Source organism: Trachurus trachurus (assembly GCF_905171665.1).
Source record: "Trachurus trachurus genome assembly, chromosome: 7".
Lineage (NCBI taxonomy): Eukaryota > Metazoa > Chordata > Actinopteri > Carangiformes > Carangidae > Trachurus > Trachurus trachurus.
The window spans coordinates 8,019,717-8,044,850 of NC_139901.1; the positions used below are offsets into that span (position 1 = coordinate 8,019,717).

A 25,134-nucleotide genomic window follows, 5' to 3' on the forward strand; every position below is an offset into this window, starting at 1 on the left:
ATTTTGAGGAGGGCTGTCTCTGTGCGTTACTCAACGAAAAAAATACCATAATTCCGACCATAGGAGGCAAAAATTGTCGGAATGATGTGACATTTGATAGAAAACTAAGTGTTGCCATTTAGACAATTAGAGGCCTATGTCTATGCCTATGGTGGGATGTCGGAATGGCGGTTGCCCCCCGATAAAATTCACCCTTGCGAGAACATCTTTTGGGGACCCATTGTCGTGTTAGGATCCCCCCAAGGTTAAGTAAAGTTTTGCATTGCACTTTCCAAAATATGCATTGCAAACTGCAGGATTTTTGAGCTTTATGGTAATATTTAGATTTTATTTCCATATATTGTCTCAACATATGCATCAAAAAGACAAATTTTTCACAAGCTGAGCCTAGCAAAGGCAGGGTGGCATGGCGCAGTTCAGTATCACAAGCAGAGTAGGGTCTAGGACTGTAATGTGACACTCAGAAAAAAATAGATACACGAGAACAGGAGGTAAATCAAGCTCAGACCAGACCAGTCAATTGGCAGAGAGAATGATTAAAAGCGACTGCATCACCGTCAGCCCCGCCACGAGCACCCCCAGCCTTCCTCGACACCCCTCTGCCTCACCTCTCAGTCTTCCCCGCCCTGTTCCTCCCACTTTCCCACCCACCCACTTGAACTAAGACACCCCCCCACCCAGCAACACTTGGGAGGCTATTTTTTGCCATGCTTCACTAAATAAGGCCGTGGAGCATGGCTGCGCGGGCGGGCTGGTGGAAGGGTGCGCATCTCGGGCTCTTACCTTGGTATAAAAACCCTGGGATGGTGGGGGTTTCCTCTGATCATGCTGAACCTCTCTCTTGCCCCCTCTCCGACCCCCACACAGTGCTTTCGTTCGAGCTCGCTTTCATTTATTTTTAACAGTCGAATTGAAAAAAACAAAACAAAAAACAGTGTACAAATGTTGCCTGTGTGCGGTGTCACTTGACCTTTTTTCTTTCTGGTGCCAACAATTTGATGTCTAATTGCTGATTTTTCTGGGGAGGAATTGTTTTCACCAACTGCTGGACAACTTCTGAGGAAAGTGGAATATGGTGGTTAAAGGACAAGAAAGACACAAAAAAGTAAGATGTCATTGCGTTTACTTTGAGAGATTGTTGTAACTCCCCTATCTGTAATTTCTCCGTCCTTTTTGTCATATCCAAACTTTGAACCACCCTTTTTTTATCCTTCCTTTTTCATTTTTTCTTACCTTCCAATTTCCCATACATATAATTTCTTTCCTCTTTAGTCTCCTCCCTGTTTTTTATTCTCTTCATTCCCATTCTCTTCCGTAATTCCATCTATTTGATTTTATTCTTTAATCTACTTTATTTATCTTGTTTTCCTCATCCTCTTTCTCTCCTCACAATTTATTCCATTCCCTCCACCCCCTCCCTCCCTCCCTGCGTCCCTCTTCCTGATTTGTCCTTCAGCTCTGTCAGCACTCACTATCTCGCTCCATCTCCTTCTCTGGCAGTCCGATCAGCTGTCTTCCTTCTAACTTTACATGGCCTGGTGTGGTGTGGAGAGGACGGGCAGCTGCCGGCTGACGCATTTCATTGCCCAGTCATCACTTCAAAATCGAATCCTCTTAAACAAATCATTTTTTTCTTATTTTTCTATGGCCACTATTTTTTGCTCTTTTCTACCTGCACTGGGTCCTACCTTAATTTCATTTTATTTTAGCGTTTTTTGGTCAGCTGGTTTTCCCTTACTCCTCTATCACCCCATCCAGCAAGAAACAGAGGCATTGCATGTCCCGTGACCCTTTTCTTTTCTCTCCACTCTTTTCCCTCTCCCTCCTCCCTCCCTCCTCCTCCTCCTCTTTTCCTCTCCGCATCCTTAAACTCTCCATCGCTGATTCAGCTTCCAGGGAGGAGAGACTCAGCCTGCAGCGACTGGCTTCACTCTGCATGGGCCACCATCCCTATCTGGACCATCTCTACTACGGTAAGTGACTCTGTGTGTTTAGTATTTTTGTGAAATAAGTGTTTTGTGCTTAACCACTGCATATATTAGCAAATGTGTTTGTGTTTGTGTGTCAGTGTGCTTTGTCCCAGACACATTTCTGTTATTCACACACACACGCACACACACACTACAGTTTTTCTTTTTTTTTTGTTGTTGTTTGTCTTCTGGAAAACAGATGGAATTTGAGTCAGAGAGCTGGAAACAGTCTTCTTATTTATTTATCACCTCTTTCTTGTGAGAGAAAGCTTGATAACATCAGTGCGTTATTCACATATCCCACACAGATCCATCTCCACTCACAAACACACACGCTCACATGAGGTTATAAAGGTCAAAGGTTATCTCTGCGGTGTTACTCTGGAGTGTTTTATCATCAGCTGAAATTATTTTGAATAAAAATGTTAAGTGGCTCAAGGGAAACTGCATGATGAATTTACACTGTGGTTGAGCGGAAATACAGCAACACACTTCAGTTGTTGCCAACTTCCTATGTATTCAATTTACTCTGTCATTTGTATATCATTATGAAACATAATTTCTTTTCATAATCAGATTTAATAATATATATATTTTTAATCATTTATCCAATCAAATATCTTAGCGTATGACAAGTGGAGAACATGGTGTAAATGCACGTGGCGTTGCACCAGCACAGTCTCACTCAGGCTGCTATATTTGAATGCAGGACAGGTGAGGTTCATCTGTGGAAACGCTACATGAGTGTGTTCTAATGTGCCCCAGCGTTAAGCTTAGCGTCCATGCGGCCACCCATCCCAGCGGGGCCTCAGTTCTGTCTATCTATAGACGGGACACACACATGTGTCACTCTCCAGAGAGAGAGAGAGGAAGAAAGAGGGAGAGGTTTAAAGTGGAAGCAAGCTTCTAAAAGTGTCGTGCATATGCTGCCATCCCTCTATCTCTGCTTCCCTCTCTCTCTCTCTTGCTGTCCAGGCTAATTTTACCCAGTTAGCAGATACCAGAGAGATCAGTGGTGGTCAGCTGTCTGTCAAGTGTCCGGAGCCCTGACAGGCTTCATGGTGATTTGCTGGAGGTGGCGAGGTGTTGGGTGTCCCGGCCCGGCTCTGCAGGAGACAGCCTGCATTTAGTTGTAGCGGCTATAGTAGACGCGCAGCTGTTTGAAGAGAATCTGTCCGTCCTGTGTGGCAGCCTGTCTCCCAGTCGGTGTGAGACTTTGCTTTGTACAGCGTGAGCTTGAATCCAACGCAAATGTTGAGATTATACAGAAAAGACTGAGCAAGATTTCTGTTGTCTTCACTGTACGACTGGTTTATTGAAATCTAAAATGCCTTTTGAAAGGTTTACGGGAGTCATGCCGTACGTGGGCAAATTCCATCCATTTCCTGCCAAGCCAGTTATCTCAGTGCAATGCGGGTGCATATTACACACTGCCCTTATCTTGCAATCTACCGCAGTTGTCTATTTCCCTCTGGAGAATTGTAATTCCTGCCAGGAATACTGTGAAGACGGCGGAGCGGAGGCCGGAGTGGATAGGCGGCTTAATTCTTCGCAATGTGTCTGCGTCTAGTGCCGCGGCTTGAGTGTATCTGTGGTCCGCATGTGTGCACATGTGTGCAAAGCCACCCCCGCCCCCGCCCCCACCCCCACACCCCCTCACCTCGTTTACCAGCCCCGGCCGGTGATTTACAAAACCTTCGTTCTATCGCTGGGAGAGAAAAGAGAGGAGGAACGAGAGAGAAAGAGAGAGAGGAGAAGACGAGTGTGATTTATGGAAGAGACTTTTAGTTTAATTACTGGGCGGGCAGGGCTGATGTGCGCAGCCCCCATGGCACTGGTTACACAGTGGTTGGAACACACAGGGGGGCTATTGGAAGGGGGGGCTATAGAGGACGGGATATTCACATAGGTTTTGCAGTTATACACTCAAACACTAGAGTTAAATTATATAGCATGGAAAAGCAATAAACAGGACCTGTGCAGTGGACTTAAGTGGATACGCACAAACAACAAAGCTGCTTTTTTTTTTTTTTTTTTTTACAAAATAACCATTTTCCACCTCACTGTGGAACTGCACTCATACACACTCACACACACAGAAAACTGTGCCTTTTGTCCGCTGCATATAAGAAAATAGATCATCATGACTAGCTGCGGAGAGACGATGTTGCCGTGTCGACAGCGCGGCTCCAACAAGAGCCATCGTGGAGATCTGACGAGGCGTAGCCGCCACTCAAGGTGAAAGGTCGACGACGGCCAAAGACGAAAGAAAGACTTCCTGATGTTGCAGTTTGGCAATGCTTTCAGGGAGCAGTGCATCCTGGGATGGCAGAAAGCACTCATGCCTCCCCCACCCCCCCCCCCCCCCACACACACACACACACACACACACCACCCTCTGTTTATCCTCTATATCATAACTGGCCTCGTATTAATTGTATCAGATATTTAAAGGGGAAGCCCAGTTGGAAACATTGCGACACAGTAACATCTGTTACTGAAACTCTTACACACACAGCGGCACAAAGACACAACACACTCCCAATAACCCTTATATGCTTCCTGCTGCTCCCGCCATAGGTTTTCTTAACGCCTCTCTCAGAGCCTTCATTAGATGCCTGACGTTAGCAATGGTTCAATTCATTAAAAGCACGACTCAGCCTTTGTGCATTTGCCTATAAATTGGTATTGATCTTTGAGAGGACAGGGTGGGTGGGTGGGTGGGTGGGTGGGAGTGGAGGGGGGAGGGAGGGGAGGATGGTAGACAGCAGAGGAAGGTGGGAGGTGTGTGTCAATGTGTGTGTGTGTGTGTGTGTGTAAGTTGGCTTGTGGATCAGGGACTGAGGGTAATGGGAGGGGGCAGGGGGTCTCAGATGAATGGGGTTCACTCAAGCAACAAGGGCAATTGGAGACACACATAAACACTCACATACACACACACACACACACACCATGCACGCTGGCATACATTTACAGACTGACAGATATGCACAGTAAGTCACACATGTGTACTCTCACACACACACACACACACACACACACATATTGACATTCCTTTAGTCTGCTCTGGCTGTCCCTGTGCCACGCCACATGTGCCATTCACTCTCATCATCAGCACCGTGCGCTCAGCGTGGAACTGTAACGCTACTGTAGTTTGACTGAAAGAGAGGCAGGAGGGCGAGAGAGAGTGTGTGTGTGTGTGTGTGTGAGCCGGCAGGAGAGAAAGAGAGAGAGAGGAAGAGAGAGAGAGAAGGGGAGAGACAATAAGAGCACATGCTATATAGAGGGGAGTGGGCAGTCAAGAGGAGACTGCAGCCTATAGACTGCATGGGACAGAGTGTGTGAGAAAGAGAGAGAGAGAGCACGAGATGAAAGGAGAAGGGAGGAAAAAAAGAGAAATTGCTCTCAGTGGTGGAGGACCGGTGGGACCAGCGGCTGTGTGCCGGACTAAAAGTTTTTTAGTGTGAGGAAGAGAGAGAGATTAAGGGGAGGAGAGGAGAGAGAGGATCAGAGTGAGGATGTTAGAGAGAGAGGGAGAAAGAGAGAGAAAGAAAAAGAGAGAGAGAGAGAAAGACTGCAGAGGCAGCACCTGGGACACAGACTGAGAGAAGAGAGAGCAAAGCACTTCTTCTTCTTCCCAGTCTCCTTTTCTTCTCTGCTCTCGCTTTATTGCTTCTCTCTTTGGTGCATCGGCCCAGCTGAAGCAGGGGAGGAGGAGGAGGAGGAGGAGGAGGAGGAGGAGGAGGAGGAGGAGGAGGACGATGGGGGGGAGTCAGAGGTGGTGGTGGTGGTGGTGGGAGGGGATCTCGAGCCAACATCTGCCCATAGGTAAGTGCAACATCTCCCTCATTTCCCTTCATCCAACCCCCCCACCCCCCACCTACCCCACCCAGCAACCCCTGCTGCACCCCATTCCCACCTCACCCCTCCTCCTCCTCTTCCTCCTCCTCCTCTTCCTCCTCCTCACTCCACCGCTGCAGCTGAACCTCTGAGCGTGACACTCAAGGTGAATCGCGTGCCGGGTGTCTGTGTGCGTATGTGTGTGTGTGTGTGTGTGTGTGTGTGTGTGTGTGTGTGTGTGTGTGTGTGAGAGAAACTGCTTCATAATGTACAGTATGTCAAGGCAGAGCGGACACATGGTCACCAGACAGTGTAGTTAGGCTGTTGTATTGCAGATGTGTGTTCTTTCACAGGGGTGGGGGTGGGAGGGGGGGGGGGGAGCAGTGTGAATGTTGTGAGTGAAATATGACTTTTAAAAGTGGTGCTTCCTGTTGGTGACATGGTGTAAATTACTCTGTGATGTCTTTTTTTTTAATTCTGGGATGTGGTGGAATTTTATTTTATCTTTTTAAATCCAGTTTTTAATGTTTAGATGCTTTTTTCTTTGTGGTGTAACGAGCTTGGAAGGCGAACAGCATGAAAAATAACTGAAATAACTGATTTTCAAGTTTTATTTTCCTCTCTTTTGAATGTGTGCGTTTGTGTGTGTGTGTGTGAACTTCATCTTCTGTTTGAGTCACTGATGTCTAAGAGGGATCAGAGGGAGGTTATGTGCAGTCAGGGGTTTGTGTGAATCCTGATTCAACATTTATTCCTCAGCGTTGAGCGTTAGTTGGAGGTGGAGGAGAAGCCTGGGTGGAGCGGGAGGTGGGAGGTGGTTGGTGGTGGTGGGGAGGGGAGGGGAGAAGGGGCCTGATGCGCCACCAAGGACAGTGGCCTGCTTGGGGGACATACTTCTTTATATGCCCATATGAACAAGAGCAACTATGGAATGTAAAGAAGTATGTATCCCAGGTTGGGAAAAATTTCAGCGCCGCATCAGAACGAAACTCAGAACGAAACTCAGACATTTAAGCGCAAACTCTTAAGCAGAAACTCAGTGGGAAAAGATGTGTGTTTTTTCTTTTTTTTTTACTCCATGATGATCCAGATCCAGCGGCTCACGTAGATGTACCGTGTTGTGTGCGCACACACACTTCCTCTGCCCTGATGTGGCCCAGTTGAGTCCAGTCAGCTTGGTGCTGCAGAGAGATGCATACAGTAGAAAAGTGTAGATGCAGCTGCAACTCCAGTCAGCACTTTCCACCTGCCCGCAATAGATTTTTTGGATATCTCTTTCACTCGCTTCTTTTTGAGTTTCTATGCGGGGAAAAAAAAAGCGGATGTATATATTTTCTGCTTCTCTAACGATTTCAAGAACACCTTCTGCTTTCTTCTGGAAACGCTTTTTTTTTGTCTTTTATCAGATTTTACGATTGACTAGTGTGAATTTAATAATGCACACACGACACTCACGCACACAGACACACACCACAGACCGACAGCAGTTTCCAGTAAATGGTGCAGTGATTAAATGCTTGCTAATGGATAGCATGGTCCGAGAGGATGGTCAGAAGGAGGAAGAGGCAGAGACTGGCTGTATAGACTCAAGACTCAGACGCCTGTCTGCAGTCACGCAGTCTAGGCTCTGGGATTAACTTGTTGAAGCTTCATTGTTTAAAACTGCAGTCCAATGTGAAGTCAAAGAAAGAAAAAAAAAAACATTTTTATTTATCACCTTTTCCAATTTGTGATGAGATGCCGCTCTGCGTGTTGTTTCACCTCGACACTTGAGAGCGGGGCGTCTGGGGAAAGTTCACATGTTGTGGCGTTTGCTTGATGGCAGAGAAAAAGAATGAGAAAAATGACTAATGACAACGGTTGTTGAGTCCAACCCACAATGTCAGGCTATGTGATATCTGTCTCAGCCTGCTGAGCCAGCACAATGCAGAGGTGTCACTTCATTTTCTTTTCTTTCTTTCTTTATTTATTAAAGAAAAAACTCTGGTGTGTTAATGCTCAGCGCTGATTAAACATGCACATGTGTGCTAGAACAATGACTAATCCGGGAGCGGTTTGGGAGCAGGTATAACAATCGTGTCAGGGTTTAGTGTATGTATTTTGGCCTACTTTGTATATAAATACTGTATGTGGCCTAGTTAGGGTTTACCTGTCCCTGTTTAGGTGTTATTTGGGCCAGTTCCAGTGTGGTAATTTGGGCCTGATCAGGTCTACACCCCGGGGCGTTTGTGCCTGTGTGGGAGCTGCTGGACTGACAGGGATCTGCAGCTGGATTACACTCCCTGCCAATCTTATTGTATGAGGTGAAAAAAAAAATGCTAACAGGGGACCATAAAGAAGAAGAAGTGCTCTGTGCCAAGACGAATTGTTTAACACGGCAGCCAGTGTGTTTCAAAGCTAATTAACCATCAATATGAGAGACAGTTCTAATCTTAAACGGCCGCAGATGAAGAGGCCATTGAGATAAACTGGGTCCAAAAATGCATGAAACACACTTCAGCGGGGGACATATTCATAAAGCCCCCACCCGCAATCATTAAGTGTGTGTTTGTGAGCAAAGAACAAGTGTGTAATGAGTGTGTCTGTGTATGTGTATGTGTGTGTGTTTATGTTGGAGGGATTTATTGCAGTGATTTGTAAGAACCAGAAGGAAAGGTCGTTGTACTGTGGGAGAATTCAGAGATAGAAGGGCACAGCGCTGAGGGTGAGAGAGGTGGCGGGGAGAGATAGAGGGGGAGGTGGGCGGGCGGGCTGGCGGGCTGGCGGGCGGTTGGGTGACAAAAGGGAAACGAGAGAGCGGTGTAGACTGAAGTGGGATCGGAGCGGAGGGAGTTGTGGCGAGTGAGCGTGTGAGATGAGGCGAGGCGAAAGAGGCAGAGAGAGAGAGAGGGGGACTGGATTGATGATGGTGTTCGGGGCTCGCGTGTGTGTGCGTGCGTGTGTGTGTGTGTGTGTGTTCGGGGTGGGGGTGCGAGGGGGGTGGGCGGGTATTGTTCTGTCACTTTGCCTGTGTCAGCAGGTGGAAGCTCTCATCAGGACATTAAATATGCAACAATGCTGACTGCGGCACCGTGCTGAGACAGCCAAAGCCGGACGACTGGGGGGCCCCACTAAAAGTAAACCAGCGGCACCGCTTTGCCTCGTTCAGCGCTTGACAACCATCCATCCACACACACATGCACACTCACACACACACACATGCCCCAAGACCTCTGAGCTTCTTCTCAGGGCTGCCCCGACCCTCTCTCTAGCTGCTCTTCTTGGCTGGCCGGCTGGGTAGCCCTGGCTGCTATAGGGCTGACTGATTACCAGCTGACTGACTGACTGACTGACTGACTGACTGACTGACTGACTGACTGACCGGCCGGCCGCCTGGCTGGTTGACTGGTTCCACCATCTGGGGAGTCCACACAAGGGCAAAGGCAAAGCTAGTAATCCATGGGCCCAGTGAGGGATTAGCGGTAGTTACATACAGATCAGTCATGTGGAACATTGACTGTAACGACCGAGCAAATTTAATGCAAAAATCTACAGTACAGCTGACTGTACATATGTGAACATGAATCTGTCCCCTACTGATAAAGCTCAATAGTCAATCAAGCTCTCTGAGTTTATGAATGATATTAGATTCAGAGCAGCAGAGGCTGTGAAGGCATAAAACTCTAAAACTCTCTCGTCCTCTAAAACTGCGTTGTATGCAGGCCTCTGTTTTTATTTATTTATTTTTTTTATATAAATCTCAATCTCTGGCCCGCTATCAATCTGCCTAATTTCCACTTCCACAGATCAGGCATAAATGGATGTAGATACAGCCTTAATCATATGTTTACACTTGGATACTTCCGCCCCGCTCCGCCGCGCATTAGGCCTCACGATGGAAAGAGGAAACACAATTTCACTGCAAATTTTTGTTGCATCATGCAGCAAAGGGCCAGACGCATCTGTCCTTATGTTAGATAGCCGTGGCTGTTTATAGCAAAATCTTTTTTAATGATCATGTGAAAACTGCAGCAGTGGTATCTCATTCCTAAATGTGGAAAAGGTAATGAATGGTTTCGCTCACGCTGGCCATGTTGACACAAGTGGAACAGAACACAGGACAGAGTGAAAAGAAATAAATAATATGACCGAGACTAGTTAAGTTTATGAGTGCATGTCTGATTGGATTTATTATTATTATTTTTCAGATTTCATCACTCATCTCTTACATTTTCACTGCGCACGTTCTCACACAAATTATAGACAGCAGTCTGTTGTGGGATATATAGTATATATGCTTTTGTGTTTGTCTTCACTCCCCTGATACAGATAAGAAGACCTGAAGAGAGTGTGAAATAAATAGAAGTGGGTTTGACGGAACAGACAAAAACAACAGGTTGGTGAGGCAATCACCAACTGTCTGTGTTTCTGGGTGATCAAACTAAAATACGGCAGATTTCAGTTAAACACGCAGAGAAACCAAATCCTTTAAGGTTGGTAACTGGGAATGGCCGAGAGTGGTGACTGCTTGGCTGTGACATCACAAATTCACAGATGCACTGGTGGCTCGTTTTAGGTGTAAGTTCCTAAATTCAAGCTGAGTGCATTTCTCTGTAGACTCAACACTTTGATATGTTCACAGTATTAATACAGAACCTACAGCCTGCTTTGTAATCAAAATAAACACACACAGGGAAACCTCGCTTTATACACTATGAGACCTTTAATGTGCAGATTTTGCCTGCGTAGCTGATGAATTCAAACAAATACAAAACCAGAAAATCTGCTTGTTCAGTTCGGAGATGATGAGGAGTAATGGAAAAGGAAAGTGGTGGAAAAATGAGGCCTTTACTGTTTTAATGGCCTTCGGTCGGGACAGTTTTTGTTGTGTTTGCACAAAACACAAACCATATCGTGGATTAGTTTGTGTCCGTGCGTCTACCTGTCTACCTTCTGTATGTGCGTGACAGAAACGAGAGGAAATGAGCGCGGGAGAACATGCGTGTGCAGAAAGGAGGGACGAGATTGTAAAGTAAGGCTTTTTATATTAAGTGTCAGAGTTTATTGCCAGTTTTTTTTTTTTTTCTCTTTTAATCATGTTTATAGTAAGTGTGCATGGGCAGCAATCTGCGGAATATAATAGGGGTAAAGAGTAATGGAAGTTGAACCAGATGCGGTGGAGTGGTAATGTATATGTCGTCTCGCCCTGTTACAAGGACACAGACACAGCCTATTATATCTGCTTCTATGTTTATGTCTCTAAAGTGAATCTCAGGGGTGGTGGTGAAGCGGGTGTACCCCCCATGCACCCACCCAAAGTCATTCCTCAAACAACAGACACATACAGAGTCCGTCACATGTGGCCGTTGTAATGTAAATTAAATGTTTAGACAGACACACATGCGGCAGCGGTGCCAGCCACAGTATTGATTTATCCTGCTGTTTATGCTGTTTTTGTTGGGTTTTTTTTGTAATATGTACACATTACATGGATATAATGTATCTGCGCCTGAGAGGAGCAGCCCACTGATTTGTTTCTCCTACTGTAGACGCAGCTTTTATTTGTAGCATCAGCCGGCGAGCTGCAGCCAAAGCAAATGTGTAATTTCACAGTTTACACAGGCAAACTGCTCATGCACTCAGTCATTACAGAGGCGTGATAAAACAGACACCGCCGAGCTTATTAGAGGTAGAACATGTGCTGTACAGTAGAAGTGTCACTGAAAATCACGGCAGACAAATTACACTCTCAACAAAAAGGAAAAAAAGACGGATGACAACAGATGAAAGAAAGAAAAAAAAGATAAGGCGCTGATAATAAATGACTTCAGAAACCTAATGAATTACTCATAATTATGAGCCTTAAAAGTCAATTAGTTAATTGGCCCAGCGTTTTAATGTGAGAACGATGGCGCATCAGTTCAAAGGGAAACTGGGAATCGATAGAGAAAACACATGGCATAATCAGAAACCAAATTACGATTTATCACTTAGCGATTGAGTTATGCATTTTCTGTGAGTGGATCAGAGCCGACTCATCCCGCTGGAGACACACACACACACACACACACAACAACGCATACACATACAGAGTGCGGCTCCAAAAAGCCGATCAGTCCCTACGCCGGGACAGGGATCAATGTTGAGGTAATTTGTTTCGATCAATTAAACAGACATCTGCTTGAATTAGACTCCAATAGACTGAAAAAGGCCCAACCCCTTCCCGTCCGCCCCTGCGTGCATGTGTGTGCGTGCATGCATGTGTGTGGGTGCGTGTGTCTGTTTTTTTGTGCAGCCACAAACAAATAGCTAAAAGGTGAAGAATCTCACATTCCAACAGTGCGTAATTGATGATAACAGTTGTAGGACACCAGCTGGATGCGTAAATTATTACATCACTTTGCAGTTTATTTCCCCCTCATTTTTCTCCTATTACGCATTGTGCTGAAAACGTTAAGCTCCGATAATGTGAAGCGTTTTCCGGAGAAAGGAGAAACTTCACATCTGGATGGAGCTGCGCCACCGGGCAGCTCGAGCACTTGTTTATTGTTTATGATGCAGAGGAGGGAGGGGGAAGAAAGAAAAAAAAAAGAGGTAAAGACAGTTGTATTAGCCCAAGTCTAATTTAATGGTTCCCACTAGTGTTCTCTGTACATCAAGTGATGTTGCTGACACCAGAACCTGTCCGTCGCTGTACAATATGAGGAGAGAGGGTCGGCTCCCTTCAAATGAACACGCAGGATAATTGTTATGCAGTGAAGCTGTGAAGCAGAGGGAAGTAATTAAAGGAACAAGGGCACTGTGATGGTGGTGGGCCGCATCCCCCTCCTCAACGTCCCCCACTGATACTGTTTCCTCCCCCTGCTCGCTGGAGATTACACAAACACACACACATACGCATTCCCACACGCAGGTTCCCCCTCACATTGACACCCTCATAATTACTGCCAGGGTTTACAGTCATCCTAATATTCTAATTACACTCTGTCTGCGTTTATAAGGTCATAACATTTACAATTTTACGACACAGTAATTGTCAGTTGACCAAAAAATGAGAAAAAGGCATTTTCTCCTCTAATTGTTTCTTCTGAGGACAACACACATTGTGCGCTATCACTTGCCCTGGAATAAACACTCCCTGCTTTTTAAAATACATTTTTAGTTCAAACTTACTTTACTCTTAGGATATACAGCATCTGTCCCAGGGCTTTTTATAATGCAGGCCCCGCCGCAGAGCACATGCATCCCTCTCCTGCAGTGTTTCTAAAATATATTGCCACAAGAGTCATCTCAGGGAAAATATAAAGCAGGAGTTTCAATGATATATCTCATAAGAAGGTATAACTTGGGATATAATGCATTCCTAGGCACATTGTTATTTCCATTACAGGTTATGAGAATGGCGAACGGCTGCGTGAGGGAGCGGTCGCACGGACTGTCGATTCAGTTTTTGGAAAATCGTCTCCTGAAGCAGAACAGGAGGAGCTGAAAAGTGAAAGCAGGCCCTCGTATTTAGATTTAGAATTGAACAGTAGCTGCTTCAGGATAGTGCACTCGTGTATTGATCAAGATCTGATTGACTCTTGGTCACATTTGGATTAAAATGATGCTAAATTCTGATTGGTACTAAATGGTAAATAGACTCCTCTTATCCGCATATCCATACACACACTCGCTGATGGACAATCTTGCCTAAGGACAACTGCGGCGTGCAGACTGGAGTCGGGGATCAAAGCACTGACTGTTCCGACCTGCTTTACCTCCTGAGTCACAGCCACCCATACAGTACATCACGTATTTTTAAAACAGTGCTTGACACATTTTAAATCAGTCGAATAAGCACATATGCAAAATATCCCTTATGGAATAAGCAAAACTGTTGTAAAGTTGGCAGAATATTTTGTTTGGCTATCACAAATAGTAAAAAGACTGAAAAAAGGTAATAAGCAGTCTGTTGGTCTAGACACCTCAACAACTACTGAACAAGTTAGATGCTACACTAGAGTTTGGTGACTCCATTGACATTTTCTCTAGCACCACCATGAAGTCCACATTTGTAGTTTTTAATAATTCAGTGAAACTTGATAAAATATATTTACGACCCTCTTAGGATGAACTGTAAAAACTTTGCTGATAACAGAATGAATTCATTAGCATGCTGGATTTGTCATTTATCTCAAAGCACTGACACCTCCTGTTGCTTTGTTGTTTGAAAAAACCCATCCATTATTTATAGCCATTATTCATGCAGGGCTACGGGGGGCTGGAGCCAATCCCAGCTGACACAGAGCGAGGGCAGGATACACCTGGAAAGGTACACCTTGTCAATCCATCACAGGATCTATAGTGTCCATGTCTCTGGACTGTAGGAGGAGAACCCACACCGGCACAGAGACAACATGAAAACTCAAAAACAGAAAGACCAAAGGCTTGGAGATCAAACCCAGACCCTTCTTGGAGGCAGTGCTAACCACTGCTCCACCGTGCCACTTTCTAAAGGCCAATTTATAACAATACATTGTTGAAAAAATTTAAAACATATACATTTGTATAAGGCTGATGCATCATATGCTGGATATGTTTGAAGCATTTAGTCAACAAGACTAAACATGCTTCCTGCTGATCTGGTGTATGAGCATCCAACATTGATATGGGAGTGCACGAAGAATGTGAGCTCCTCCATCCGCCTGCCTTTGCTAACACTTCTTGTCTGTGTGGGGCCTCGTGCATACATCTCCCTTTGGTCCAGCAGAGAAGGGGTGTAATTGGGAGCAGCGTGCTGAAGTGCAGGGTGTCAGGGAGTCAGTCTGCTATACAGGCAGTGATACAGGACAACAGAGGAGGAGGAGGAGGAGCAGCGCAGCCAGCAACGCAGCAAAGGCGATGAATCAGTCGTGGCCTGTCAGCCAGTAAAACGAGCCAGTCAGTCAGTCATGGAGTCTGTCAGTCAAAAAGCAGAGCAAGCGAGTCAGGCAGGGATGGGGCTGTGATCACCGCCCCCTCTGCCCCTCCTGTAAGTGCACATATACATCTAAGCAGAGAGGAGGTACCTACGCAGGACAAGGCTAGTTAGCATTCTTCGGTCATCGGCCTCTCTGCTCAGAACTTGTGTTATTGAGGAAGGAGCGAGACAGAAATAGAGGTTGGAGTACGTAATAGTGAAAGGAAGAAGGAAGTGGTGGCGGCGTGGAGGCTACAGTAGAACTCCAGAATGCATATGCAGGGGTGACAAGGAAGGCAAGGAACAAATGTAAAAGAGGAGCTAAGAGAAAGAGAGTGGGATCGTAATGAACATGAATTACACAGAGAGCGAGAGAGAGAGAGAGAGAGAGTCAGGCAGAAAGTAAATCTCCCAAACCCATAAAGAGTTATGCGTTGTGATCTGTTCCACCGATCGTTGTGTGCTTTGAGATAATTGCTTCCATTTTGTTGCACAGAGACTATTACGGTATATGATAGCCGGATTACCATCTGTAACAGTGGGCTTTACACAGCAGCAGTAGTGCTGTATCAGCAGCAGGACCACTGTAGAAACTATAGGTTTAGCGAACAGCATGAGCGGGTCATGTATCGGCCCGAGGCTATCGCGGCAGTTATGGTCTCCCTTTGTGGAATTCCTCACAGTGAAGGGGAAAAACATTTTTCCCTGTCGGATCCGGCAGCATCAGCATCAGCGCGTCACCTGGATGGGATCAGATCCTGCTGGCAACCAGCACTGAGACTGAGTGACTCTTCACAATCAGCCTGGTGATTATACAGTAGATTTATACATTTTATTTTATTTTAACTTTTATGTTTTTAAAATGAGAGTGCCCAATCTTCTAAACCGGTGAGGTCATCATACATTTAGTGGGCTATATTCTGCATTGTACTGTATGTGTCTTTCTGGCTTCCCTCCAAGCCCATTGGCTCTTACTGAAGATATAAATCTTTTTTTTCTCTCTTTTTTTTTTTTAATAAGTCTTGAATATATTAGATTCATTTTAAAGGGGAAAGAAACTTAAACAGCTGGGTGGTGTACTGGAGTTATAGCAGGAAGAAACTGTGAGTTTATTACTGGCTATTTTCAGCCTCATTAATGCACATGTGGTGCACCAGCAAGTGTTTACAGAACCGGTTACATCAATTAACTGGGGTTCAGTCCAAATAATTGACAGTGTGTGAGTGTGTGTTCATGATAATAAAGGAACACATCACCCAGTGCAACCGTGTGGCTCACTGGTGTGTTTTTTTTTACCAGTGGAGCTGTATGGTAAACACACACACACCACTAGTACTCGTTTATGTGAAACATTCATTGTTGGCCGGGGGAGGGGGTGCATGAAAACCGTATAGCTCCGAGGCTGAGTCGTTTGCGGTAAAAGATGCTTGCATTAACCAGGAAGCTGTGTGTCACATACATTCATGTTGCATTACGGTGCTGTGCGTGTGTGTGTGTGTCGGAACTGAGATCCTCTCATGTGTCTCCAGTGGTCAGTCTGTGGCTGGACACAGCTGAGAGGAGTACTCTAAGCGCCATGAGGCCGGGTCAAGTGGTGGCAGGGAGAGAGGGAGGGAGAGACACTGATAGAGGAAAAAGAAAGAGAGACTCCTGGACTCGTTGCGGTTTGTTATGGGAACAATAAGGCTGCAGGCCAGCAGGGCATTCTGGTCCGGCCACAAGGTCCCTGATGGAGGAGAGGAGGATGTGGAAAGAAAAACAGGGGAGATATATAAAAGAAATGAATCGAACATTCAAAGAATATGCTTTTGGAAAGTTTGGAGAGCACTGTGGTGAAAACAGTGTGTTGTGTGTTTTTTTTTTTAGCAGGTGGAACTCATTTTTGCTGCTTCACATCCAGTACTGGTGTGAAATCTGTTCTGTGTCAAATAATTCATGCTCCTGTTAGCTCTGGTTTGGTCTCCACCAACTCCTGAGGGTATACAGAATATCTGTCTAGTCGTTATTTGCTTTGTTCACCAGCTCGTTGCTGACTCTGTCTCTTTGTATGAGGGTCAGATCCTTTTAATCTTCTACGACTGATCAACTAGAAATACAGTATAAATCATAAGACCCCAAACGCTGCATGTTAGGATGACGGCTGAGGGTGTTCACTGCTTTGTTGTGATGTCACAAAGTTACAGAAGTCCTGATGGCTTGTTTTGGGGCTCAATTTCTAAATACAGGCTGTTAATTCTTCTGTGGCCCGAGGCTTTGATACCTTCACAGTATTAATATAGAACCTAGACTTGCTTTATAATCAAAAACACATGGAAATCTATTCCATACAATGCAGGGCCTTAAAGTAAAGGCACTCAATTACTTTTCAACATTTGAGAAACTGGCTCCATCCAACTTCTTTGTCTTCATCCATAGTAAAACTGTATTTCGCCTTTAAGCCAAAAGCTTTGTTGACTCACTTTAATCACACTTAGCCGTCCCAGCACATACATCTCCAGCCAACCGACTGAGATGCTGATCTGCCGCAGATTCTAATCTGGAAAGCTCTAACGAGCTTGGGCCTCTTTCAGTCCCCATTGTGCCGAGTTAAAACAGAGCCGTTGTAATGAAGCCTCTCACACTCTTGCTCGTGCTTTTCAGACTTAGAAAGAGCGGCTGTCCCTCTCCCTCACAATGGAGCGCGTGTCAGCCGGAGCTATCTTTATGCCCGAGCTCCTTTCTTACTTAAACTGCATTGGGTTTTTTTTTGTTTCACGACAGAGTGTATATCAAGCGCTCCTTTGTGGACCTGCTGCGGCCTGTAATGAATGCATGGCTAAAATACCTAAGTGGCCGTGGTTCGTTAAGGGAGGGGATGGAGGGAGCGGGGTAAAAAGATGAGGGAGGGGTTGGGATGAGGTGTGTGTGAGGGGGGGTGGGGGGTAGTATTACAGCGTGCTGAGAATGACAATCAGCCTGCATAGGTGGAGAGAGAGGGGGAGAAAGAAAGGTGAAGACAGAAGGCAGGTCTGCTGCGGTTTGGCAGCCGCTGCATATGGATCATGACATCATTCCCCGACAAAACGAGACGGCGTCTTCGCCGCTTTGATATCATCCAAAGAGTTCTTTTAAAAATGAAGAACATGCACATGTTAAATTGTTTCATTTAACTTCCGCGGTGCCCTTCACTCTCTTAATCTGATCTCCTTCCTCTTGAGCAACCGGAGCTTTTCCCATCATTTCTTTCTATCCGAGCTGTCTCCGTTTATCTCCCTTTGTTCTACTCTGCCAGAAAGTTTAGCGACAGCCAGGCCTGTGTGCCGGACTCAGCGGTTGGCATTTTTATACCCTTATGTGAGTTTATGAGCAGATAATTAGCAATATTGGCTGTACCCCGGCGTCTTTAGACACTACTTCCATTTAATATTTGAAGCTGCATCTCAGCATTTTCCAGCACATAAAAACCACACACAGTATAAACTCTGGCTCGGGTGAGATCTTTGCTGTTGCCATGTTTTTTTTTTTTAAATCTCATTACAGTTATTGATGGCGTGTTACTGTGCTGAGGACAGGTCTGAGAGGCAGTTAAGGCTGGTTAGACAACTCATACACATGTAGCAGGAGGCGGTCTGCTCGCTGGACGGGGGTTCTGCCTTGCAGACTCTCTGGATATATATTTGGTGAAATTACTGAACAGAGTGGCTCATTAATGACACTTACGGTGTCATCCTTCTTACATTAATGTGAAGAATTTCACCTCTGCACAGTGTATGGAAAGACAAAGTCCCCAAGAGTCCTGTAAGGTTGTCGTAATGGAAGAGACAGACTTTAGTCCTTTTTTTTTGTTAAAGCCAGACAAGATTTTAACAGTCAGAGCCTTTACATGTTGTGGAGGTTTAGAGAGAAAGGAAGGGAAGGGAGCGAGTGGAAGAGGAAGGGATATAATTAAATATATCATCTAAATAGGTATTGATCGTCTTAAGGGTGTTGCCGTTAGATTAAAAGGTTAAAGAATAAAACCGCTTTGAGGATTAAATCATTGTGAGGTAAAATCAAGAGCAGCAGGAGATAAACACATAATCACAAAGTATGAGCGCTGCAGACACGCTTAATGACGTCCTATGGAGACATTTAAGATCCCCGTCAGGAGACGTTCAAGTACTCAAAACTGCTCTTGGCATTCAAACACATCGCCTCAAAACAGTTTTAAGCTGGATGAAATATGGGCACAAGGTCAAGCAGGTGCCCCCACCCCTCCCCCACTTAAGTCGGCAGAGATACTGTCAAAGTTGCCCCACATTATGAACTACAGTGTGTACGTAGCTTTTTAGAGATACCATCACCTCCAGCCCACAGTAACCCCTGAGAGGTTCTGCCAGCTGATAAAGAAAGAGTTCAGTTCACAGGCGTAACAGCACGGCAGCCGCTCGCCGTCGCCTGAGCCGAGCAAGCCGCACAAGGTCAGGAAGCGGGTTTTTTTTATTTTTTATTTTTATCCAACAGACGTGTTTTATCTTCAGAGAGAGAGAGAGTAAAGGGAGCGAGGAAGTGGCTGAGCAGAGAGGATAAAGGGTCCTGTTACACTCCTGTCTCCTGCTCTGATCAACCAATCAGGCGCGGGGATAGCGCTGAGTCAGCCGCTGGGTGCTGCTCACGTCCGAATGCAGCGGGGGGAGGGGGAGGGGGAGGAGGAGGAGGGATGGGTGGTGGTGGTGTTGGTGGTGGTGATGGGGTGGGGGGGAAGAGGAGCCAGCCAGCCGGTGTCTGCAGTGGACTGCAGCAGCATTAGCACTGCTAACCTCATGACAAGGGGGGCCCTCGCCTGGGAGCGGGGGGGGCTGCCATCCCATGATGAGCACTAGGCTACTGTGTAAGTCTGGAGTTAGTCTCTTCTGTGATGGACTTTTACTTTACGCCACCTCAGCAGCGCACATCACAGCCTGACAGATGTTAGATCCACCTTAAATGTAGCAGCCACTGGGTCATTAGCAGGAATAAATACAGCCAGACACAGAAGATAAAAGTTTACAGCCCCACCGCAGGTCAACTTGTTTCATGACTACAGTGAGACATGCATTAAGCTAATTAGCAAGCTGCAAACATCTTCATCAGAAACGCACAGCCTTCATTATGGGACTGTTTCTTTAAAACACAGCATAATTATTGCAGTTTTAAAGGAGATTTTAATGGACTTTGGACTGTAGAACATAGGGCTCTGGACATCATTTATCATTTATTTTCTCTCTCTCTCTCATCTCTGTCCCTTCATCTTTGTGTGTATATCTTGTTGCTGCTTTCTTGACCAGGCCTTGCTTGGAAAAAGAGATTTTTTTTTATCTCAAGCAATCTGCCTGGTAAAATAAAGGTAAAATAAAATAAACAATCTTCATCAGAAACGCACAGAGGCCTTCACTAAAGGACTGTTTCTTTAAATCGCAGCATTACATAAAATTATTGCAGTTTTAAAGTCGATTTTAATGGTTATACCGTAACAGCGGCATCACTGGAGTCAGCGTGGCGTGGTGGCGGGACAGGAAGTGATGCTCTCAGGTTTCCGGGGCTCGCCCTCTCACAGGATGGGGAGTCATCAGTCAGTCAGTCAGTCAGTCAGTCGCTGTGAGCCACTTGTCCTGATAAGGAGAGAGGGAGAGAGGGGGGGGGTTAGCAGCAGACTGTGAGAGAGCGAGACACAGAGCATGCGACACGGTCAGCGAGCGAAAAGGGGGCCGAGTGAGTGATGGGAGCGGCGGCGTACGGCAGGTTGTAACCATGCGCACCTCCCTACCCCCCCCGCCCCCCCTCCCATGGTGTCAGGTCATACATCTGAAATGAAAATATCACGGTGAGCGAGAGTGACAGAGTCCGCTGCGGGACTGGTTTCAAAGTGTCACTCCTCCTGCGCCGGCCGTGCCGAGTGGTGGTGGGCTGGCAGCTGCTCTGTAACACCAACTGTATAAGTGTCCCCCGGGACGCCTCACACCCCCACTGACCTTCCCACTATGATTCCCTGACTGTCTTTACCACTACGTCTCTCCCTCCCCTCCCTCTCTACCGGGGCGTCCAGCTGTCCCTAACCCTCATACCCCCCTTCCCCACCACCACCGCCACCACCTCTGTGTCTCCAATATAAGGGCAGGAATGCAGCGGACAGCACGGTCCCAGAATAGACAAGTAGCCAGCCTATCTCCAGCCATGCAGTCAGCCTGATAGAGGGCACCTACAGTAGCAAGACAAGAGCTTGTGCACGCATGCAGCCACACGACCTACATACCGTCCACTTCCACAGAGCTGTAGCTAGTGGAGCTGCTGCGAAAACTTACCCATGCACCACACCTTTTACTTATTGTATAGTTTTGATCTTGATGGAGCTGCCTCGCAGTTTAATGTTGAAAGAGCGCTCACCGGTGAAGCTTTCAGCAGGCATCTGAGCGAGGTTAATGATAAAACGCTACGGGTGTAATGATTCTGTTTGATGTGGGATCTGAGTGGAGGTGCTCAGGGTGAAGGAGGGCTGCACCGTTTGATGAGCGCGTGTGGGCCGCGGATCGCCGGAATAAAGCGCAGACGGCGTGGCGGAGGGATTCTCTCCCTAATCTACTGAAAATCCCGCTATGAAAAAGGATTTCATGTGTAGCGCTTTCTCCTCTGAAGTTGATATTCGCACTTGAGCACACACAGAGCATAACTCAGAACACACACAGACACACTCTGCCTGATTACTGTCTCATTGTCCACAAAAATGAAGTCAATCAAAAATGGGCCTGGACATCCATACAGGTTATATGCTTGGAAGCACCGAACACACACACACACACACACACACACACACACACACACACACACACACACACACTGCAGTGCTGCATGTTGCAGAGGCAGAACAACAGCAGCTCTGGGACAGGTAGGGAATTCAGGCCATGCGAGCTCGTCCTCTCCCTCTCCATGTGCTACTTCCCGCTTTCTTCCTCCTTCCTGCTGTTCTCCCTCTCTTCCTTCTTTTTTTTCTTCCCAGTAATTTTTCTTTTTTTCCTCAGTCAAGGATGCATCCCTCTCATCAATTTGCCGGTCTCCTGGGTGACAAGTTTATTAAACACAAGAGAGGGAGGGAGAGATGGAAGGAGAGAGGAAAAAAGAGTGAACAGGCCCTGTCTTGCTCCTTAGCGTTTTACATGCACTGGCAGTATTTAAGTGTTTATTTTTTTTCTTAATGTGATTCGTGTGCAGTGAGGCCAGTGTATTTGTTATCTGGAGAGGGGTGGACAGCTTTGATACAGGACTGACAGTGTAATCTCTCTCTCTCTCTCTTTCACCCACACACACACACACTCAACCCAGTCATTGACGGCAGTGGGATAATCTCATATTTTGTGATATTAAAGACAAAACTGTAATTATTCTATATATTTTGCTGTTAACAAATCCTGTAGAAAGATCATTAGCCTGTCTCTCAACACTCAGTCAGCCGTTAAGCCCATTTGCTCTTATATATGCATTTGTCGGGGACCATTTTCAGCCTTGGATGAATACACAACTGGTGCACTAGTGAGTATTTCTAGCAGTGAGACATTGTGTGTTTTGGGATAAAGGGAAACCACAGTGTGTGTTCATAGTAATGAAAGAACATGGTTCCCAGTCCAACAGTGTGGCTCACTCCTGTGTGTTTTTTTTAAATAGTCTTTTACGCACCAGTGGTGCTTCAGAATAACATGTATCAGGCTTTGACTTTGTGTTGTTTTTTTGTTTTTTTTATGGGATTTGTTGACAATTACAAAACATATAGAATTAGATGCTTGCCAGCAGCATGACCAATCTATAAACGCATTATACAGTAGATATATAATCACATTAAGTAGTTGAAATGGCAAACATTGCTGGCATGCTGGCTGACTGATGCTTACTTACACATTAAGAGGGTACTGTTCAGCATTATCATTCATTTTAAGTTTATTTCTTTCTATGATAAATTCACTTCCATTCATCCATTCATTCTCAAGTTGCCTTCATTTGCCGACATGGTAGTGATATAGCTCTGTTGGTGGGCTGTTTGACATTGGGTGTGTTGTGCATTGAGGGTTCATCAGAGCTTATCCTGCTGAAAACAATGATGGTGAATCACAAGTGACGCTGTGGGCCACATTAGATCCACTGTTAATATAAAACATATTGAATATAGTACAGTCGATTATAGGGGGATGACACCATGTTGGATTAAACATGCGAAAAAAAAAGAAGAAATTATCAGTCAGTCGTGGAAAAACATATTCAGAGAGAAAACATCAATAGCTGGGATTCCAGGGCCAAGACTCTGCTTAAACAGTTTATTTCCTAATGATTAAATGATTAGCTTGGCTAATTGAACCAGGAAATGAGTAAGTTGCTCCAAGGACGAGCAGAGCTGTGCAGCTAGCAGGAAGACTGCTGAGTGCATCATCTCTGTGCCACCGCGCTCAGCGAGGCAGCATGGCTGAACAGCCGCACGGCAAAGAAAAAAAAAAAATATATATATATAAGGAATAGAAAACGAACAACAGCAAGAGAAAGAGGAGAGAGTGTGTAAGAGAGAGAGGGAGCGTGTGTGTGTGAGAGAGTTAGTCTGTGTATGAGAGTGAGAGAGAGAGATGTTACACATAGTGCTGGAGGTCAATGAGAGTTAATTTTCCTGCTGTCCTATCCGCTGGCTTCATTAGCAGTATTGGCAGTTAGGTGATGAATTCATTGTTTTCTCAAGTTTGTCTGCAACCATCGTTTATATGCGCTCCTCTCTTATCTCTTAGGGCCCTGCTCGCTCCTCCTCTCATCCCTTTTTCATCACCCACACGGGTTACCCTCCTCTTTTCCGCATCTCTCATTCTCTCTCACACGCTCTCTCCTGCCTGTCTTCATCTTTTTTTCTCCCTTCTTCCTTTTTTTGTATAATGTTGCCTCCTCTCATCACTGACACACACTCTTTCAAGGGTGACGCCTCCTCCAACCATAATCAATGACTGTTTGCTTAACATGTGTCTGCGTATCCATGTGTGCATGTGTGTTTTTGTGCGTGTTTATACAAATGATAATGCTCTATCTGCGGAGACGTCTTTTTTTCTTATCATTTCCTCCTTCTCACTCTGTTTCTTTCAGGTCTCCATCCAGACTTGTCTCTTCACCTCTTTCCCCTCCTCCTTCTCCTCTTTCTCGTCCTCCTCCTCTTCCTCTCTGTCACCCCTCGGACCCGACTCTTCTGTTAAATGCTTTGCTAAAGCTGGTAAAATGGAACCAAATCAACTGTTCAATGGATTTGGTCCCCTTCAACCAGCTGTAGCTGTGCATTGATCACTCCGAACCCACACACGTGTGCAGAGGGACAAACAAAATGGACGGAAACACACGAACAGACTCGCTGGGAAAACTGCATTAAATTCTCAAACTGAAGCAACATTAAGTTTCATTCGGACTGAGACACAAAAACTCATCCGTGGGTAAAACACACTGCATGCATCCACTGTGTGGAATTATCTCTATCACACACTTTACCCAAAAGACATTGAAGTAATTTGCTAAAACTGAATAAAACATGCAAGGTAAGTAATTATAGATACTGTATCTGATGAATGATTTTTGTTTTTGTGTTTTTTTTTTGTGTTGTGCTATAATTGCACTGTTCTTTTGAGACTTTTTCATTGTTCATTGTTGGTTTTTTTGAATTGCATTTTGTGTGTTTCGTGGGAAATAGGGTACGGTTGAAGAGCTACTGATGAAAAATGCTGTGTAAGAAAAGCACTGGGGTGTGTGGGTGTGTGTGTGTGTATATAAGTGTGCAGGCATGTATGTGTTTGCCTTTGCCTCCTAATGCACATGTCTGATCAATAAAGCCTCATCATGAAGTTCATATAAACTGCTGAAGTGGTCTTTGCTTTAAAGTGTGGTCTTACTGGAGGGGTGGTAAACGTATAATGTTGTGCTGATGGTGGGCGGGGGGAATGGAGGAAGGCAGGAAGTGCACTCTAAAAATCATTGGGTTAAAACTCAAGGTGCTGATGTTTTGTGTTGTAAACTTCTTCTGGTATCAGTGGTTTTCAGCCAGTGTTAGTGTCGTGTATCTAAAAGTTCTGATCTGCTTCAGATGTTTGCACCCTGTTATCGCGGCTTGTTGTCAAGTCATTTTTACATTAATTTTGGATTAGGATTATGTTCACCCAGTATCAGACACAAATCAAATCAAATCAAAATAGATCAGACTTCAGTTAAACAAATCCTGCAAAGCCTGATGGTGGCGGCGAATGACTTTTGTGACATCACAAAGTTACATAAGTTACAACAGCTCGTTTTAATGCTGAGTTTCTGATCAGTGCTTCCATGAGTTCTCATTGTCAACATGCTGTATAATAATAATAAAAAAAAACAACAACACACAAACGTAACAGTACCAAACAATCCCTTGGTGGT

The 25,134-nt window shown here is 45.4% G+C and overlaps 1 long non-coding RNA gene across 1 annotated transcript; it reads left to right on the forward strand.

Annotated features, from left to right (window-relative positions):
- The first annotated feature begins 741 nt into the window (after window positions 1–741).
- LOC310988733 lies at window positions 742–24,572 on the forward strand. Its single transcript, XR_014595502.1, has 3 exons — window positions 742–1,105; window positions 1,890–1,973; window positions 23,830–24,572. It is a non-coding gene; the product is annotated as an uncharacterized lncRNA (long non-coding RNA).
- The last annotated feature ends 562 nt before the right edge of the window (window positions 24,573–25,134 follow it).